This window comes from Mus musculus, chromosome X (assembly GCF_000001635.26).
Source record: "Mus musculus strain C57BL/6J chromosome X, GRCm38.p6 C57BL/6J".
Lineage (NCBI taxonomy): Eukaryota > Metazoa > Chordata > Mammalia > Rodentia > Muridae > Mus > Mus musculus.
In genome coordinates this window covers 53,814,481-53,832,985 of record NC_000086.7, presented here as the reverse complement: position 1 = coordinate 53,832,985, position 18,505 = coordinate 53,814,481, and the positions used below count along the sequence as shown (strand labels likewise).

Below are 18,505 nucleotides of genomic sequence, written 5' to 3'. Positions count from 1 at the left end.
TCAAAATCCATTTTGTGAAACAATTTGCTGTAGTATCATTAGGACTTGGCTGTCTTTGGGACAAGTGCTCTTTTGTATGCCTGTGTGTGCTTTGCTTTCTTTTTTGTTTTTGTTTGTTTTTGTTTGGTATGGTTTGGTTTGGTTCAAGGCAAGGTTTCTCCGTGTAGCCCTAGCTTTCCTGGAACTCATTCTGTAGACCAGGCTGGCCTCCAACTCAGAAATTCGCCTGCCTCTGTCTCCCAAGTGCAGGGATTAAAGGTGTGTACCACCATGCCCGGATTCTCTGATTTTTTTTTATTCTTCTATTAACTTATTGTTCCCCATTTGGTTTATTTTATTTTATTTTATTTTATTTTATTTTATTAGATATTTTCTTTAGTTACATTTCAAATGTTACCCCTTTTCCTGGTTTGCCCTCCGAAAACCCCCTATCCCATCCCTCCTGCCCCTACTCACCAACCTACCCACTCCTGCTTCCCTGTCCTGGCATCCCCTTACACTGGGGCATCCAGCTTTCTCAGGACTAGGAGCCTCTCCTCTCACTGGTGTCCAACTAGGCTGCTACATATTCTGCTACATATTTGGCTGGAGCTATGGGTCCCTCCCTGTGTACTTTTTGGTTGGTCTTTTTTTTAATTGGATATTTCTTTATTTATATTTCATATGTTGTTCATTTTCACAGCTTCCCACCCTACCAGAAAACCCCTATCCCATGCCTTCTCCACCTGCTTCCATGAGGGTGTTCCTCGACCCGTGTACCTACTCCCACCTCCTAGTGTGGTGGCTAGCAAGGTTAAATCTCAGTCTCCTCATCATTCAGCAGCATATTGGGGATCCTGCAGCTGATGGGGAAAAGACGACCAAATTCTGGGCATTGCAGGGTACCCTCCAGTACATCAATCTCAAGCCACATGTGGGTTCATCTTCCTCAAAAACATCTCGTCCTGTTCATAGCTGTCACTTGGCTCTTTGTTTACCTCAGCCAAGATTGTGGTGTCTGCTGCCTGCACAAGCACTGCCCACTTCATTTTGTGGATCATCTGTGCCAGGAAGTCAGGGTTGAACTCCACAGAGTTGATGCAGATTTCAGTGGCCTGCAGGCTGTGACAGAAGAAACGCATGCACATGGCCTGCACATGTGAGCTTAGGAGATTGTGGGTAGAAGAATGAGAATTGATCCATTCTTATCTCCTTGAACAAAGCTCAAGTCTAATCAGATGAAAAACATCCACATAAAACCAGAGACATTAAAATTAACACAGGAGAAAGTGGGGGAAAGCCTTGAAGATATGGGCACAGGGGAAAACTTCCTGAAAAGAACAACAATGGCTTGTGCTGTAAGATCAAGAATCAACAAATGGGACCGCATAAAATTGCAAAGATTCTGTAAGCCAAAAGATACTGTCAATAAGACAAAAGGGCCACCAATAGATTGGGAAAGGAATTTTACCAATGCTAAATCTAATAGGGTACTAATATCCAATATATGCAAAGAGCTCAAGAAGCTGGACTCCAGAAATTCAAATAACCCCATTAAAAACTGGGGTACAGAGCTAAACAAAGAATTCTCAACTGAAGAATACCGAAGGGCTGAGAAGCACTTGAGAAAATGTTCAACATCCTTAATCATCAGGGAAATGCAAATAAAAACAACCCTGAGATTCTACCTCACACAAGTCAGAATGGCTAAGATCAAAAATTCAGGTGACAGCAGATGCTGGCAAGGATGTGGAGAAAGAGGAACACTCCTCCATTGTTGATGGGATTGCAAGCTTGAACAACCACTCTGGAAATCAGTCTGGCAGTTAGTCAGAAAATTGGACATAGTACTATCAGAAGATCAAGCAATTCCTCTCTTAGGCATATACCCAGAAGATGTTCCAAATGGTAATAAGGACACATGCTCTATATGTTCATCGCAGCCTTATTTATAATAGCCAGAAGCTGGAAAGAACAAGGTGTCCCTCAACAGAGGAATGGATGCAGAAAATGAGGTAAGTTTACACAATGGAGTACTACTCAGCTATTAAAACAATGGATTTATGAAATTTTTAGGCAGATAGATGTACCTGGAAGATATCATCCTGAGTGAGGTAACCCAATCACAAAGAAGTCACTTGAAATGCACTCACTGATAAGTGGATATTAACCCAGAAACTTAGAATTCCTAAGATACAATTTGCAAAATACAAGAAAATCAAGAAGAAGGAAAACCAACACATGGATACTTCATACCTCATTAGAACAGGGAACAAAATACCTATGGAAAGAGTTACAGAGAAAAGGTTTAGAGCAAAGATGAAAGGATGGACCATCCAAAGACTATCCAACCGGGGGATCCATCCCATAATTAGCCACAGAGAGCAGACAATATTGCATATGCCAGCAAGATTTTGCTGAAAGGACCCTGATATAGATGCCTCCTGTGAGGATATGCCAGTGCCTGGAAAATACAGAAATGGATGCTCACAGTCATCTATTGGATGGAACACAGGGCCCCTAATGGAGGAGCTAGAGAAAGTACCCAAGACGCTAAAGGGGTCTGCAACCCTTTAGGTGGAATAACAATATGAACTAACCAGTACCCCCAGAGCTCATGTCTCTAGCTTCATATGTAGCAGAAGATGGCCTAGTCAGCCATCACTGGGAAGAGAGGCCCCTTGATCAAATGTTATATGCCCCAGTACAGGGGAATGCCAGGGCCAAGAAATGGTAGTGGATGGGTTGGGGAGCAGGGCATGGCAGGGGGAGGGTATAGGGGACTTTCTGGATAGCTTGAAATGCCAATGAAGAAGATATCTAGTAAAAAAATTGAAAAAAACCAACAAACAAAACAAACAAACAAACAAAGAAAAGGAATACCCCTCACAAGGAAGCTGGACAAGGCATGAAATAGGACAAAAGGAATTATAGAGAAATATACAAATTTAAAATATATATCAGTGAGTGTTTGTGTGTGTGTTTGTGTGTGTGTGTGTGTGTGTGTGTGTGTGTGTGTGTGTGTGTGTGTGTGTTGGGTCAACATAAATTTAAACATACCAGAGGTATGCCTGGTACTGAAGAAGCCAGAGGAGTGCAAAGAAGTGCACAAAACAGTGGTTGGAAAAATGACTCAGCTGTTCAAAGCACCTTTTCTATGCAGAGGACTGGGCGCAAAGCACCCACATCGTGGCTCTCAATTTATGCACAACAAAAGTTTGAAATAATCAGTGCACACTTCCAGCCTCTGTAGGCAACAGATGCATAAGTGAGAGAGAGGGCCTGCAGGGCCTAGCATACTCTTGTAATTAAGCTCAGAACTAGGAAGGTGAAGACTGGAGAAAGGAAAATACGAGGGGTTGTAGGGGATCTGGATGCTCCCTTCTGATCTCTTAGGACAGCATAGACTCTTGTGGTGTGTGTATGTACATGCAGAAAAAGTCCACACACATTAAATATTTACACACATAAATACATAAAAACCAAAATTGCGTACAAGAGCCTCTACAGTTGAAATAAAGTAGTGTCGTTTGCAGTAGTTCATATGTTACACTTTTGTTCAAGTTTTTCAAGTCTGTAAGGGCTTATAAACCTAGAAACTGGAAATCATTTGTCTTAAAGATGGTAGCTCATTCCCACATCTTGAAAAATCCCTTCAAAACGATGGTGCCTGGTACTCCATGTACGCATGCACAGGGTATATAAAGCAAATCAGCACAGTCCCTGGGTGAGACCTGTTTACTCCAGCTGGCATCCCAAAGGGTCCTCAGAGACCTCTGTCCAGACATTGCTGCTGACAATATTTTTTTACCATTGAAGAGTTGAGCGAGGAAGGGTGCAGTTGTGAAGGTGTCCATCTCTGAAATAACCTGTAAGTGATAATGGGCTCTGATCAGGGTTTTTGGACAGTTAATTGAGGTGTGACGGAGAGGGGCATCTCAAGGAGGTCACTATGTGAGGAAAAGCCTCCTGATTGCCATTTCCTATGGCTTCTGAGGGTAAAATGAAGGTGGGGTACCATATTCATCGCAGAGGATTGAACAGGCCAGGGCTGTAGAGGATTGTGAACCAGGGTCTGAGGATAGGATCAGAGAGCTGGCTGCACGTCTGGGGGGGGGGGGCGAGCTGGGGGCCATGAGTGATGAGCATTGGGGCTTGTCCTGTGTGCTGTAAGGAGCCTTAGGGTCCAACGTGGTGCTTGTCCTGTGTGCTGTCCAGGATCCCTTAGAAACAAACTGAGGATTCCTCCCTCTACATTGTCTTCTCTATGGTGTTTCTTTAGTATAGACTGTATGGACATTGCAGACAGGGGAGTGACATAGGAAGAATGAATGAAAAGAAGAAGAGGACACATTGCAAGAAATTCATATGTCATCTGGGATGGATTCTGACCACAGATCCTCCTGTCTCAATTGCCCATGTACTGTGATTAAAGACTTGCACCACCAAGTTCAGCTTTTTCTCTCAGTTTTAATTCTGTAGAATGGGATCTTCCATTGTAGCTCAGGCTGGCCTGGCTTGGGCTGCCTTGAACTTACAATATTCAGATGTTTGAAATCTGTGGCTTCTCCCAACCCCAAGTTTCTCAAATATAAGAAATTTCTGTGTGGGTGGTGGTGGTAAGTGTTTGTTTTAGACAGAGCTTTGGGTCTTCTTGACATGAATATATAGTTACCATGTTCTTTATCTTTCTGGAGAGCACTGTGAGTTTACGTTAAGATGGAGATACAATGATAAAAGAAATTGCTGATGTTTTGTTTAAAAAGAATCTGTGGGAGATAGGACCAAAATTCAGATGCCTCAAAGGTTAAATGCAAAGACATTTCTTTCCACCAAACCGGCCCATATATCCCTCTTTGCTATTTTTCAAAGTTATAGCCATTTTGAAAAACGAATGCACAAGTAGGAAAACATTGAAAGTAAATGGGAGGAATGCCCTAGGATACATGAGGTACAACTAGAGTAGTTGGAAAAATAGAAAAAATAGCTGTTAAGAGCAACTGTTGGTTGGGCAGTGGTGGTTCACACCTTTAATCACAGCACTTGGGAGGCAGAGGCCAAGGATTTCTGAGTTCGAGGTCAGCCTGGTGTACAGAGTAAGTTCCAGGACAGCGAGGGCTACACAGAGAAACCCTGTCTCGAAAAATAATTAAACAAACAAACAAAAAAATCAAAAAGCACTTGCTCTATGCAGAGGACTGGGCACAAAGCACCCACATTGTGGCTCACAATCTATGAACAGAAGAGTTTCAGAGAATCAATGCTCTCTTCAAGCCTCTGTAGGCAACAAAGTCATAAGTGAGAGAGAAGGCCTGTGTGGCCTAGCACATAAGTGAGAAAGAGGGCCTAGGCAGCCTAGCATATAAGAGAGGTGTGGGGGGGGGGGGGCTTGCATGGCCTAGCACACTCTTGTAATCAAGCTCAGTACTAGAAAGGTGGAGACAGGAGAATACCAGGTGTTGTAGGGGATCTGGATGCTCCCTTCTGATCTCTTAGGACAGCATAGACTCTTGTGGTGTGCATATATATATGCAGAAAAAGTCCACACACATTGTTTACGCACATAAAAAAAATTTAAAAAATTGCTTACAAGAGCCTGTACAGTTGAAATAAAGTAGTGCCGTTTGCAGTGTTTCATATGTTTCACATTTGTTCAAGTTTTTCAAGTCTATAAGGGCTCATAAACCCAGAAACTGGAAATCTCCAGCTGGGTCCTCAGAGGCTTCTGCCCAGGCATCACTACTGACAAAGGTTTTTTACCATTGAGGAGCTGAGCGTGGAAGGGTGCAGTTTTGAAGGTGTTCACCTCTGAGATAAACTATAAGTGATAATCGGCTCTGCTCGGGGTTGTTGGACAGTTATCAGGGTGTGACAGGGTGGGGCATCTCAATCCCAGGTGGTCACTATGTGAGAGAAAGCCTCCTGATCTCCATTTCTATGGCTTCTGAGGGTAAAATGAAGGTAGGGTACCATATTCATGGCAGAGGATTGAACAGGCCAGGGCTGTAGAGGATTGTGAACCGGGGTCTGAGGATAGGATCAGAGAGCTGGCTGCACGTTTGGGGGGGGGGAGCTGGGGGCCATGAGTGATAAGCATTGGGGCTTGTCCTGTGTGCTGTAAGGAGCCTTAGGGTCCAACATGGTGCTTGTCCTGTGTGCTGTCCAGGATCCCTTAGAAACAAACTGAGGATTCCTCCCTCTACATTGTCTTCTCTATGGTGTGTTTATTTAGTATAGACTGTATGGACATTGCAGACAGGGGAGTGACATAGGAAGAATGAATGAAAAGAAGAAGAGGACACGTTGCAAGAAATTCATAAGTCATCTGGGATGGATTCTGACCACAGATCCTCCTGTCTCAATTGCCCATGTACTGTGATTAAAGACTTGCACCACCAAGTTCAGCTTTTTCTCTCAGTTTTAATTCTGTAGAATGGGATCTTCCATTGTAGCTCAGGCTGGCCTGGCTTGGGCTGCCTTGAACTTACAATATTCAGATGTTTGAAATCTGCGGCTTCCCCCAACCCCAAGTTTCTCGAATATAAGAAATTTCTGTGTGGGTGGTGGTGGTAAGTGTTTGTTTTAGACAGAGCTTTGGGTCTTCTTGACATGAATATATAGTTACCATGTTCTTTATCTTTCTGGAGAGCACTGTGAGTTTACGTTAAGATGGAGATACAATGATAAAAGAAATTGCTGATGTTTTGTTTAAAAAGAATCTGTGGGAGATAGGACCAAAATTCAGATGCCTCAAAGGTTAAGTGCAAAGACATTTTGCTCATCATTTTTGGGGGGAAGGGGAGGACTCACATATTAAAGGCTGGCCTGTTTTTGCCTTTGTTAAACTGAGAAATGACAGATTGTTAACTTGGGTTCAGAAGGAGGTTTTTAAAGAAGAGCGTTGAGGTTTTTAAAACAAAGTTGGAGGGAGAAGGACATGATAAATGGGATACATGGAGCAAATGGTAAGAAGAACTGTGTGATATATATATATATATCACTGTATTGAATATGTATATAAAAGTCTCTGATAAAGAAAAAATTTTAAAAATACACATGTTAAAATACAAAAGTAACGATCTTTCATTGAGCTAAGATAATTATTTGACTTTTTGACATTTTTGTTTTATTTTTAATTAGGTATTTTCTTCATTTACATTTCAAATGCTATCCCAAAAGTCCCCCATACCCTCACCCCCCCACTGCCATCCCCTCCACTCCCACTTCTTGGCCCTGATATTCCACTGTACTGGGGCATATAAAGTTTGAAATACCAAATGGCCTCTCTTCCCAATGATGTCCAACTAGGCCATCTTCTGATACATATGCAGCTAGAGACATGAGCTCCGGGGATACTAGTTAGTTCATATTGTTGTTCCACCTATAAAGTTGCAGATACCTTTAACTCCTTGGGTACTTTCTCTAGCTCCTCCATTGGGGGCCCTGTGATCCATCCAATAGCTGACTGTGACCATCCACTTCTGTGTTTGTACAAGCCATTGCTGATCTATAGAGGAATTTTTAACTTGTGCCCATGTCTTCGAGGCTCTTCCCCACTTTCTTCTCTATAAGTTTCAGTGTCTCTGGTTTTTGTTGTTGTTGTTGTTTTTGGTTTTTGGTTTTTGTATTTTTTTGAGTACCTTGATCCACTTAGATTTGAGCTTTGTACAAGGAGATGAGGATAGATCAATTTGCATTCTTCTACATGCTAACTTGCTGCAGACCCTCTGGGTCCCTGTGTCTGCGTGGAACGGGGTCTCTCGACGCGGGTGGGCAACGCGTGGATGAATGACAGACAGACACACACGCAGGAGAGTTTGTGTGGAATCTGAATGTAATTTTTCAAATCGAACATCAGACTTTTTATGCAGAAGACAACGAGGTAGTTGGGTGACATACCCACAAGGTACAAATGAGGTAACCGGATGCTTAATGACTCTTACACAGAACAGAGGAAATGAAAACACAAAGACTGGCAGGAACTGGGCAATAAAATAACTGAGACGGAGTCAGCCCTATCTAAGGTCAGCTATAGTCTTAGAAGCCAGGTGTGAGAACTTTTCACTCCTAGGGCAAGGGCTTTCACACCCAAGTCATGGTTCTAACTAGGGAGTTCGTTCTAGCTAACCATCTCATGAATAATGCAATACTCTAAAACCACAGCCTGATCTACTTCCTAAACCATTGTAAATTCCTGTATATAGGTGTAACTCAGCTATAATTCTAAATATCTATCCTGGTTTCTCCTACGGTCAGAAACTTCTTTCTTCCTTAGTGATGGTAAATTCCTGTGAAGGGCAGTGACCTAACTTTTACTCAAAGAGATAGTGTAATACCAGGGGCAGTACTGAATTCCAAGCGCAAGGTCTTGCTAAGGACGAACTAGGACTGTTGGAACACTGGCGAACGGCTTTAGCTATGTCAGAATTCAATCTTAAAAGGCACTTATGATAGGAAAATATTGAAAGAGAGCACGTGGATCCATACACTAGACTAATGCGGGAATGGAACGCGGGAATGAAAAATTACTGTATGGGTAGGGAACGCTAGACTCCAGGAGGAGAGCTTCCTTGAAAGTCTTTTGCCTCATGAGTGACTTTTAAGCCTCTCGTCTTGTCCAGTTGACTCGACCAGAGAGCGTAGCACTAACTGCCAATTGAGTCAGCATCATTTGTAAAAATGCTGTCTTCCTTCCACTCAGATGGTTATAGCTCCTTTGTCGAAGATCAAGTGACCATAGGTTTGTGGGATCATTTATGTGTCTTCAGTTCTATTCCATTTATCTACCTGTCTATCACTATACCTGTACCATGCAGGTTTATCACAATTGCTCTGTAGTACAGCTTAGTTCAGGCATGGTGATTCCCCCAGAGGTTCTTCTATTGTTGAGAATAGTTTTTGCTATCCTAGGTTTTTTGCTATGCCAGATAAATTTGCAAATTACCTTTTCTAACTCAGTGAAGAATTGACTTGGAATTTTGATGGCGATTGCATTGAATCTGTAGATTGCTTTCAACAAGACATCCATTTTTACTATATTAATCCTGCCAATCCATGAGCATGGGAGATCTTTCTATCTTCTGAGATCTTTGATTTCTTCCTTCAGAGACTTGAAGTTTTTATCATACAGATCTTTCACTTCCTCAGTTAGAGTCACACCAAGGTATTTTATATTATTTGTGAATATTGAGAAGGGTGTTGTTTCCCTAATTTTTTTTTGCAGCCTGTTTATCCTTTGGATACAGAAAGGCCATTGACTTGTTTGAGTTAATTTTATATCCAGCTACTTCATTGAAGCTGTTTATCAGGCTTAGGAGTTCTCTGCTGGAATTTTTAGGGTCACTTATATATACCATCATATCATCTGCAAAAAGTGATATTTTGACTTCTTCCTTTCCAATTTGTATCCCCTTGATCTCCTTTTTTTGTCGAATTGCTATGGCTGGGACTTCAAGTACAATGTTGAATAGGTAGGGAGAAAGTGGGCAGCCTTGTCTAGTCCCTGATTTTAGTGGGATTGCTTCCAGCTTCTCACCATTTACTTTGATGTTGGCTACTGGTTTGCTGTAGATTGCTTTTATCATGTTTAATATGGGCCTTGAATTCCTGATCTTTCCAAGACATTTATCATGAATGGGTGTTGGATCACAAGTTAGAATGGCTAAGATCAAAAATTGAGGTGACAGCAGATGCTGGCGAGGATGTGGGGAAAAAGAAATACTCCTCCATTGTTGGTGGGATTGCAAGCTTGTACAACCATTCTGGAAATCAGTCTGGTGGTTCCTCAGAAAATTGGACATAGTACTACCAGAAGATCCAGCAATTCCTCTCCTGGGCATATATCCAGAAGATGTTCCAACCAGTAAGAAGGACATATTCTCCACTATGTTCATAGCAGCCTTATTTATAATTGCCAGAAGCTGGAAAGAACCCAGATGCCCCTCAACAGAGGAATGGATACAGAGAATGTGGTACATTTACACAACGGATTACTACCCAGCTACTAAAAAGAATGAATTTATGAAATTCCTAGGAAAATGGTTGGACCTGGAGGGCATCATCCTGAGTGAGGTAACCCAATCACAAAAGAACTCACATGATATGTACTAACTGATAAGTGGATATTAGCCCAGAAACTTAGAATACCCAAGATATAAGATACAATTTGCAAAACAAATGAAACTCAAGAAGGAAGACCAAAGTGTGGACACTGTGCTCCTTCTTAGAATTGGAAACGAAACACCCATGGAAGGAATTACAGAGACAAAGTTTGGAGCTGAGACAAAAGGATGGACCATCTAGAGACTGCCATACCAGGGGATCCATCACATAATCAGACTCCAAACGCTGACACCGTTGCATACACTAGAAAGATTTTGCTGAAAGAAATCTGATATAGCTGTCTCTTGTGACACTATTCTTGGGCCTAGAAAACACAGAAGTAGATGCTCACAGTCAGCTATTGGATGTATCACAGGACCCCCAGTGGAGAAGCTAGAGAAAGTACCCAAGGAGCTAAAGGGGTCTATAACCCTATAGGTTGAACAACAATATGAACTAACCAGTACCCCCAGAGCTCGTGTCTCTAGCTGCATATGTATCAGAAGATGGCCTAGTCAGCCATCAGTGGAAAGAGAGGCCCATTGGTCTTGCAAACTTTATATACCTCAGTACAGGGGAATGCCAGGACCAAGAAGTGGGAGTGGGTGGGTGGGGGAGCGGATGAGGAAGTGTGTGGGAGACTTTTGTGATAGCATTCGAAATGTAAATGTAATAAATACCTAAAAAAAATTCTGTACATGGAACAGTTTTTCATTGACTCAGTGTTAATTTTATATTAAGTCAGTTTCTTTTCTAGGACTCCTTTGTACTTCTTTCTTTATATGGCACAGGACAAAATCGAATTCTTTAATGTAACCCTTATTACTTTTAAAATTTTTATTTTATGGTTATGGTTGCTTTGCTTGCATGTGTGTATGCACACAACTTGTGTGTCTGGTACCTGAGGAGGCCAGATGAAGGCATTGAATCATCTGGAACTGGAGTTATAGGTTGTGAGCCACCTTGTGGATGCTGGGAATCCAATCTCAGATCTCTGGAAGGGAACCAGTGCTCTTAACTGATGAATCATCTCACCAATCCCCTCATTGATTTTTATAAAATGAATTATGTAACTGAAAGTGAAAGACAACTTTACTAACCAGTGAGAGAATGAAACTCAGATCCCAAAGAATCGGTTTTAAATTATATGTAATTGAATGTTGCATGAGCTTTCTTAGAAGAAAATATTTTGTCTTTGAGATATGGTCTCACTATGTAGGTCAGGCTGGCCGGAATTTTCCTATATAACCTATGTTGTCCTTTACACTGGAAATCTCCTGCTAAGCTTCCTAGACTAGGATCATAGACCCAAAACGTCTTACATGGCTTAGGAAACAATGCTCTTAATACCTATTTTTTAGACATATTTATGTGTATTAGTGTTTTGCTTACAGGTATATATGTGCACCACATGTGTGTCTGTTGCCCATAGATATCAGATGATTATTTCAGATACCTTAGAACTGAAGTCACAGATAGTTGTGATCCACCATGTGTGTGCTGGACACCAAACCTAGGTCCTTTGCAAAGAGCAACAAGTGCTCTTAACTGCTGAGCCATCTCTCTACCCCCATGAAACAATATTATATTTAAGAAAAACAGTATTTTTAAGGTTATGCATTTTATAAAATCATTTTGATAACTGAAGGATTTGCTCTGTTTGAAGGAGGCATAATAATCATATAATAATCTGTGTTATATATTACTATATGTGTTGAGAGTGTTAAATATGTACACCATAATATAGAATCTTACTAGCTAACAACTGAAAGCTAACTATGTATGCTAGAAGGTTGCTAAATATTTTTGAAGCATTACTATTTTTATGAACTGCAGTAGTTACTGATGAGAAAGTCCTACAAAAATGTTCTTCAATTGTTTTTGTAAAAGATATGTTCTGAAGTATAATTGACTATACACTTTAGAAATAATTTTATTGGATTTAAAAAACCTGGGGATCCTTGTTTTAAACATAGAATTTTAACATTTTTATAAATTTTTATGTATATAGGTGTTTTGCCTGTAAGTATGTCTGTGAGTCATATACATATGTACCTGGTGCCTGCAGAATTTAGAACAGGGCATCACATCCCCTGGAACTGGAGTTGGAGATGTTTGTGAACATCATGTAGGTGCTACAAATCAAACCCAGGTCTTATGAAAGAGCAACCACTCTTAACTACTGATCCTTCTTTCCAGCTACCCTCTTGGTTTTCTTTTGTTGGGGGGTAGATTATTTTTGTGACAGGGTCTCATTTTGTAGCTCTGGCTGTCCTGGAACTCACTATCTCGACCAGGCTAACCTGGAACTCACAGAGATCTGCCTGCCTCTGCCTCCATAGTACTAGATTTAAAATTGTGAACCAACATGCTTGGCTGCCCTCTTATTTTAAATTGAATATTTTAAATAATGAGTTCTAACAATTACACAGCCAAGTGTGTTCTTTCAGTTGCATCATCTTTTATAGATTTAGAAAAGAATTAGCCTTTATTAAAGTGATTCCCCATGAAGAAATTAAAGCCCACCTTTGATCCTTTGTTTTGTGCATTTGTTCTTTTGAAAACTGTTCTTGAAGTTTAAAATTATCTTCCTTACAGAAATCAAAATTCGTATAAGATTAGATATTTCCTGTTCAAAATACATGGGAGTGGAATTTTCTGTGTTGTGGATCATTTCTCTAGACTTCACTGGTTGAACGTCCTTAATCTGAAAATACAAAACCCTAAGTATTCTAAAGTATGAAGCATGTTGGTGAAATCTTTCAATTTAATTTTAAGTTTCCTTGGCATTACTGAATGAATTTTATCTATATTTATATTTACTTGAATACATGGAATCAACTAAAGTTTCTTCAACATGACACTTTGTTTTTAATATAGGTGACATTAACAAGAGGCTTCACATAAAGAGAAAACGCATGGAAACTTATATCAAAGATTCTTTCAAAGACAGCAACCAGAAATTAGAACAACTTTGGAAAACGAACAAACAGGAGAGGTAGAGTTGTTAGTTTTGTAGGATCACATTTGTAACATTTTTAAAATTTTTATGTGGCTGAAGTTAAAAAAAAATCATGTCTGAGCCTTTAGTAAAAATGTGTGGCTCTGATTTGGCTAAGCAGTTAACCCTATAACTTCATGCTTTCCGGGAAACGAAATCTAATTCGTAGAAGTGTGTGAAAATTTTTTACTTTAATTAACTGTTAATGAGATTTTAAATTTTGATTTACATTCATTTTGGAAATACAGAAGTCTTGCACAAAGTCTTACAAATGTAATTTGTGGTTTATTATGTTTAACTATATGGAAAAGGATCAATTACATATACAGACAATTTATATATTTTAACTGTCTCCTGTTTTGCTCTAAGTCTTAACTGAGTCAATATAGGAAAAATAAATTAGACCTTATACTTGGCAGAAAACGGTGAAAAAATGACTTTGAAATATAATTAATTTTTTTAAAAAATACATATATATTAAAAAACATCGTTAATTTTGAAAAGCTAAAGCAAAAAAGAAGACTTCTCTGATAATTTGTTAGGGAAGAAACTATAATGATTTCCCATTAGATAATTTTATACTGCTGTTTTTCTTTTTATAGTATGAAATGGTCAATTTAATTTGTTTTAAATGTTATTTTTCATATTGATTTGAAATATGACTGCTTTCATTACTTTGCTTTACAGAAGGAAGATCAACAACAAATTTTGTGAGCTGTATATGACTACATTTCAGAAGTTTGATATGGATGTCCAGAAATTCAATGAAGAACAAGAAAAATCAGTGGTTGGTATCATAACTACCTTTATAATTAACCTAGTATAACTAAGTATCAAGTAGGAATGGAGAAACTAGCCTTGTGTTGGGCACATGAAACTAAATTAAGTTTCATTATCTATCCTTGGTTGTGTTCTATTCCTGCTGAGTTGTAAACCAGAGAGGTATGGTCACATACTATATCAATGAAAAGCACTAGGCGTTTTATGGTAGACCAGATCTTAAATTTTCAAAAGGCAGACATTTGCTGAAGGATGAAGAGAGGATCACCAGTTTCTACAAAAGGAAGCACAATATGTCAGCCTCAGGTACAGTCGAAAGGAGAGGGAAAGCTTACTTACTGGTGTCATCTGGACTCTGTTGTTAATATTAGAAAACCAAATCAAACTGGTAAATCAGTTCTTACAATCCTAAACTTAGTACAAATTTAGTAACAACAGTGGATGGAAACAACCTTTCTCAACAGCCCTGGCAGAATATTCCTGTGGAATAATATCAAAAAAACTATTTTAAATCATCTCTCCATTACTGTACCAATCACTGTAGTCATCACATGGTTTCCAAGTAAGATCTCAGACGATGACCATATTAACTAGTTTTTTTATTTGATTGGTTATTAGTTTGGGAAGTACTCAATTTGAAATGAACAGGAGATCCATTCCTGTCTGGGAAGGCATTGAGGAAGCTGCCATTATGAGTCAGTTCTGGAAAGAGATAGGGGATAAAGATAAAAAATAAATAAATACTCCAATTGAAGGCAATTTTTAAACCTTGAACTGTGGATGAAATTTCAAGGGGGGGTGATCATCTGTGTAAATGAGGAGTCTAAACACAGACCCCCAGCGTACTTCAATATTTGTAATTCTTCATGGAGTGCGGGGTTGGGGGGTGAGAGGGAACCAGTAAGGGAAGAGAACAATTGGTAGGAAGAAATCTACCATGAGTGAAGGGAAACTTTTAAGAAAGAAAAGATCACTAACTGTGTCACATGCTGCTAATGGGCCAAATAGAATAGATTTGCAGGGCTGGAAGATGGTTTAGTTGTAATTTTTCTCCTTGTAGGCATGGAGACCTGAGCTTAAATTCCCTGCATAGGCATGCACGCACACACCACAACCACCACCAACAACAACAACAATAAACTATCAAAACTAAAAACAAACCACCACAACAATAAAACTTGGAATGGTGGTGAGCATTTTAGAAACACCAAACTCAGATTTAGTTTAGAGATAAGAAGATTCCCAGAGCTTCCTAGCCATCAGGTGTAGCCAAATGGATGAGCTCTAGGTTCAGTGAGATCCTGTCTCCCAAACAGTCGGATGTAACCAAAGAAGACACCCAATATTAATGCTTTGTCTTCATATGTATACATGTGCACGTTTTTTAAAGGGAAACTTCGCAAAGTGGAGGTCATTGTACATAATCAGGATGATTTGAGTGGAGATGTGAGGTACAAAACTGATCACAGTGAATAAAAGACAAAATAAGAATGTACTAGCCCAAGGAGAAAAGATGTAAAGGGCTTCTCTTAATTTTTTAAAAATGCAAATTTCCATGGTTGTGTGCCAATATAAAGAATGCAAAGAGAAATTTATATTACTACTTCGCTGTGTTACTTGAGATTGGAACCAAGAGAAAACTAATCTACCACTAAACTTTGTCCACAGACATCTATTTACACTTTATTTTGAGGCTGGGTATCTTTAATTGATCAAGACTATTGATGATCTTGTGATTATTCTAACTCAAACTTTATAAAAGTTAGTTTTATAGGCATTACACTGAAGGACAGCTAGAGTCATACATTCAAAATAACAGTTACAATTGCTGAAATTCTTGACAATAGTTGAGACAAGTGAAGACATTGGACTTAGTAAAGAACAAGTATAAGGCATCCATAAGAAAGGAAGAGAAAGTAGAAGACATGGCACATAGACCTTAAGTGGGGGGTATATACAGAGATGATATAGTGAACCACCTTCTAGGATTGCTTCTGCTATTTAGTAAAAGGAGGCCATCTTATGGTAAAAACATTAACACTAGCTAGAGCTAAATTTCCCAGGCTAGGATTTTACCAAGTTCATGTTTACATGGGGCATGCCTATAAACATAAGCACTTGGAAGGCTAAGGCCAGTCTGTGCAGCATGGCAAACACTTTCTCATCAAAAATTTTTCCTAACCCCACAATTGGTAGTATAATTGTATTTCCTGTTACTGTAAAAATATAAGTATATTTAGTCATAATAGTTGTTAAAATGTTAAATCAGGTGGAAAACTATTCCTTTTAAGTTTCATATGGAATTGTTTTTGCTCACGTAAACATTTTAGTATTGGAGATACATTAAGTGGTTGACTGTTAGTCTAGCATTCATGCTGCATGGCAGTAACAACATAATGAACAGAATTGTTATAGTAATATTTTCCTTTTCCATTTGGAGAACAATTATCAAAAAGAACAACAAGCATTAAAACTGTCCAAATGTAGTCAGAGCCAGACCCTGGAAGCAATTAAAGACATGCATGAAAACTACATGGAGGTATGTTGCTCATGGTCCATAAAATGTCCTTAGGAAACTAAATATGTTTTAGGAATCATAAAGTTTAACTACTTACTATTTTCAATTGTTTCTGACTGAAGTGAGTGGTATTATCTGTAACATCCTTATGGCTTTGTAGGAATTATTCAAGACCTGAAATGATCAATTGGGAATTTGACCTCAGATGTACCTCATAGTTTATTAAGACTATAATTATCCTGCTTAACTAAACATAGCACGTCTATACATCATTTGCACAGAATCTTTCATATTTGTATCCTTGGGAGTTTGTTTAGTAAGAAGTGCTTTTCTGTTTTAGGGTCTGATGAACTTGGAGACCAACAACTACAATATGCTTTTTGATGTAGATGGTGAACTGAGAAAAGAAATGTCAGTGTTTAAAAAAGACCTCATGAAGCATACTCTGAAGTACTCTTCTAGTTTCCCATCTTCAGACTAAGGAAGCATGCATATTTTGCACTTGCTGGTACATTTGTAACCAAATAAAAAATTCGCTAACTTTTTTGTCTCCTATGAAACAGAGTTTGAAAGGCTCTTTAATCCTTGTTATTCTGATGATTCTAAGAAGGAAGTTAACCCCCAGTGAAGTTATTACAAAGTTAACTAGGAGGTATACCTTTAGAGTCAAAATAGAACTCCTTTATTTTTAAACATCTTTAATCATTTTCTTATTTAAGTGTAAGAGCCTGTTTATATTAACTTCCAAATAAAATGTTAATAAATATGTGAGTGGCAAATAGTCCTTTGTACTGAACTTCCACACACTAATGTAGTGAATTATTTAAAATTTATTCTTTAATCTTTTTTTAAAGTCCAAACTTTATCCCCCTCCTTGTCTGCCCTCTGACTGTTTGCATTTCCCTGATGATTAGGGATGCTGAATATTTTTTCAGGTACTTCCAAGCCATTCTGTATTCCTCAGTTGAGAATTCTTTGTTTAGCTCTAAGCCCCATTTTTTAATGGGGTTATGTGATTTTCTGAAGACCACCTTCTTGAATTCTTGATATTAGTCCCTTATATGATTTAGGATAGGTAAAGATCCTTTCCCAATCTGTTGGTGGCCTTTTTGTATTATTTACAGTATCTTTTGCCTTGCAGAAGCTTTGCAATTTTATAAGGTCCCATTTGTGAATTCTAGATCTTACAGCACAAGCCATTGCTGTTCTGTTCAGGAATATTTCCCCTGTGCCCATATCTTCAAGGCTTTTCCCCACTTTCTCCTCTATAAGTTTCAGTGTCTCTGGTTTTATGTGGAGTTCCTTGATCAACTTAGATTTGACCTTTGTACAAGGAGATAGGAATGGATCAATTCACATTCTTCTACATGATAACCGCCAGTTGTGCCAGCACCACTTGTTGAAAATGCTGTTTTTCTTCCACTGGATGGTTTTAGCTCCCTTGTCAACGATCAAGTGACCATAGGTGTGTGGGTTCATTTCTGGGTCTTCAATTCTATTCCATTGGTCTACTTGTCTGTCACTATACCAGTACCATGCAGTTTTTATCACAATTGCTCTGTAGTACAGCTTTAGGTCGGGCATGGTGATTCCACCAGAGGTTCTTTTATCCTTGAGAAGAGTTTTTGCTATCCTAGGTTTTTTGTTATTCCAGATCAATTTGCAGATTGCCCTTTCTAATTCGTTGAAAAATTGAGTTGGAATTTTGATGGGGATTGCATTGAATCTGTAGATTGCTTTTGGCAAGATAGCCATTTTTACTATATTGATCCTGCCAATACATGAGCATGGGAGATCTTTCCATCTTCTGAGATCGTCTTTAATTTCTTTCTTCAGAGACTTGAAGTTCTTATCATACAGATCTTTCACTTCCTTTGTTAGGGTCAGGCCAAGGTATATTATATTATTTGTGATTACTAAGAATGGTGTTGTTGCTGCTCCAATCCAATCGCGCAAGACCTAAGACTGCATTAACTAGGGAGGCAGATAACCCGGCTTGATCAGGGGCACAAGTCCCTTCTGGTCCGCTCCAGTACCAGGGTGCTTTGCCCACAGAGTCTCCGGACACCCACAAGGACCCACCCAGTTTCCCCCACAGGATCTTAAGACCTCTGGTGAGTGGAACA

General features: G+C 39.2%; 2 pseudogenes; one reads left to right on the top strand and one right to left on the bottom strand.

The window, feature by feature from the left end:
• Positions 1-793: 793 nt before the first annotated feature.
• Gm38663 lies at positions 794-3,836 on the bottom strand (annotated as a pseudogene).
• Positions 12,959-17,057, top strand: Gm14599 (predicted gene 14599; annotated as a pseudogene).
• The last annotated feature ends 1,448 nt before the right edge of the window (positions 17,058-18,505 follow it).